This window comes from Serinus canaria, chromosome 4 (assembly GCF_022539315.1).
Source record: "Serinus canaria isolate serCan28SL12 chromosome 4, serCan2020, whole genome shotgun sequence".
In the NCBI taxonomy this organism is placed as follows: domain Eukaryota; kingdom Metazoa; phylum Chordata; class Aves; order Passeriformes; family Fringillidae; genus Serinus; species Serinus canaria.
This window is the reverse complement of record NC_066317.1, coordinates 71,118,463-71,120,934: the sequence shown is the minus strand read 5'-3', so window position 1 is coordinate 71,120,934 and position 2,472 is coordinate 71,118,463. Positions and strand designations below refer to the sequence as shown.

General features: G+C 61.8%; 1 long non-coding RNA gene across 1 annotated transcript; it reads left to right on the top strand.

Moving 5' to 3' along the window:
- On the top strand, window positions 1–1,874 carry LOC127059597 (uncharacterized). The gene is made up of 3 exons (XR_007777544.1): window positions 1–118; window positions 361–378; window positions 777–1,874. It is a non-coding gene; the product is annotated as an uncharacterized LOC127059597 (long non-coding RNA).
- The last annotated feature ends 598 nt before the right edge of the window (window positions 1,875–2,472 follow it).

The following is a 2,472-nucleotide window of genomic DNA, read 5'->3' as shown; positions in this document are numbered from 1 at the left end:
CCCTCCTGGCCAAGGAGCTGCCCCCCGCCCACGGGCAGACCCTGCTGGTCATGGTTCCTCCCACCACCGTCAGAGCGCCGGGGACGGGCGGCTCCAGCCCCGCCGCCAGGCCCTTCAAGTGAGTGGGGACGGACTGGGGGTCCCCAGAGCTGGGCTCGGCCGGGGGCACGGGGGTCCCTGGGACGGACACCCCAAAGGGCTGCGGCCGCTGCTCCAGGGGGTGCCCAGGGGGTGGTGGGAGGTGCCAGGGAGGGAGGTGCCAGCCCCGGGAGTGCCCGGGCCTGGAGGGAGCTGTGGGACTGCTGGGGGTGAGGGAGTGCAGGGATGGACAGTGATGCTCTCTCCTCTTCCCTCCTGCAGACCGACACCACCTCAGAGGTAAGTGAGGACGTTTACAGAGCCCTGTGCTGGGGTGGCTTTGGGTCAGCACTGGGCTGGGAAATGGGGACCAGTCCACTTCCCAGGGGCTCCTGGGTGGGACATGGTCCCTCTGGGCACTCCGACAGGGCACCTGTGTCCCAGGGAACGAGTACGTGGGTTTTGTTTGGAGTTGGGAGATAAAGACCAAGTCCTTGGCAGTGCCACTCCTGCTCCCAGCTCTCCTGCACTGCTGAGTGCTCTGGGTGTGGGACAGAGGAGCCTCGAGGGATCCACTCCTGGCAGCCAGGGTCGTGTCCATGGAGGATTCCTGGGCTGGGGAAGGGGCTGGTGGAGCTGGTGGGTGTTGGTGCCTGCACTCAAACCAGTTGTCTCCTCTCTCTTTCCTCTTGCTCCAGGCCAGTCCCAGCCATCAAAGTCCAATCCACCTCCTTCTCCTCAAAGAAGTGACAGTCCCAGGACACTGGGGACACCTGGGACAATCCCTGACCCCCCTTCCTGAGCTGGCTCTCCTGATTTGCACTGCTGTGGCCACAGGGCTCTCCCGTTCCTCTTGTTTTAGTGACCCTTTTGATACCAGAGGACTATTTTTGTAAGACAGAATTTGTATTCAGCACACAAACTGTAGTGGTGGGGTGGAGAGGGGATGTTGGTCCCACAGCTGGACCATGGCTGGTTGGAGGTGGGGTTTCCATGGCAGAGATCCCACCACGGCTCTTGGCACTGCCTCCTGGCCAATCTCCCTCCCAGCTCTACTTCTCTGGACATTGCACACGGGCTGGGATGGGGTGGCTGGGGGCAGCGACCATCCCCACCGATGGAAGATGCTGGTGACAGCGTGATGTCCTTGCAGCTACCTCCTCCTCCTCCTCCTCCAGGCCTGCCAGCCCCCAGCCTGCACACTGGGCATCGTCTCGGGGAGATGTTTGCCATGACAGAACCTGGTGCCCAGTTTGGGCTGGGCCACGCAGTGCTGGGACATTTCCATGAAGGATCCAAGTTCTCAGGCTCCCCCTGACCTCCTGTCGCATGGCACAGGGAAAGCGGTGACGATCCCGGGGTCACCTGGAAGGAGAAACTGTCTGGGAACGTCTGACTGCCCCAAGTGCCGGTGGCAGCTGCTTCCCAGGGTGCTCTTGAGGGCTCGGGAGCCCCCACAACGCTGGCTGTTCCTGCTCCTGGGCCAGGCCCAGCAGAGGCTCCAGGAGCCGCTCACCCTGCCAGGGAAGGAGCCACGAGCAGGAGCAGGAAACTCCTGCCTGTGCCATTGGCTCGGCCCTGCCTCGGCCAAGCCGCTGCCTTTCTCTGTGCCTCAGTCCCCCTGGGGCTGTTTCCTACCTCCCAGGGCTGTTGTGAGGTTTGACAAAGGGGTTCTTGGAAGGGTCCCCACCCCTCCGCCCAAGGTGCTGTTGACCTGCACAGTTGGTGCCACTTTCCTGTGACTTGACCTGCGGCTCGATCAGGGTCTGAGATGACAACAAAGACTTTGAAAAGTCCCCTGCCTCCTCTGGCTCTTTCCTTGCTCCCTGTCCCCTTCAGACCCCAGGGCATCTCCAGGGCTCTGCCCAGCCAGAGCAAGCAGATCCCAGGGGTCCTGTAAACCTGGGATCCAGCTGGCTGTGACCTGTCAGATCCCATCTGACCTGGGAAAATCCTTTTGGGAAGTGTCCAGCCATGGTGTGGGTTCAGGGAGAGCCCTCAGACAGCTGCCCTGGGCTTCCATTGTCCCCAGTGTCCCCATTGTCCCCAGCCTGTGGGTGAGGCTGCCTTAGCCCAAGCTCTCCTTACCCTCAGGCTATGCTTTGAGGTTGGTCTGCACCTGGGTCTTTCCTGAAGCATCCTCAGGAGGAATTTCTCCATGGAAGGGCTGCTCAGGCATTGGCAGGGGCTGCCCAGGGGGGTTTGGAGCCCCCATCCCTGGAGGTGCCCAAGGAAGGGCTGGAGGTGGCACTCAGAGCTCTGGGCTGGGGTCAAGGGGGATCGGGCACAGCCTGGGCTTGGTGACCTTGGGAGGATTTTCCAAGCTAAATGGTTCTGTGTTCACAGGGCTCTGTGATCCCTGGCACCTCCATATCTTTCGTGGTTTATGGATAT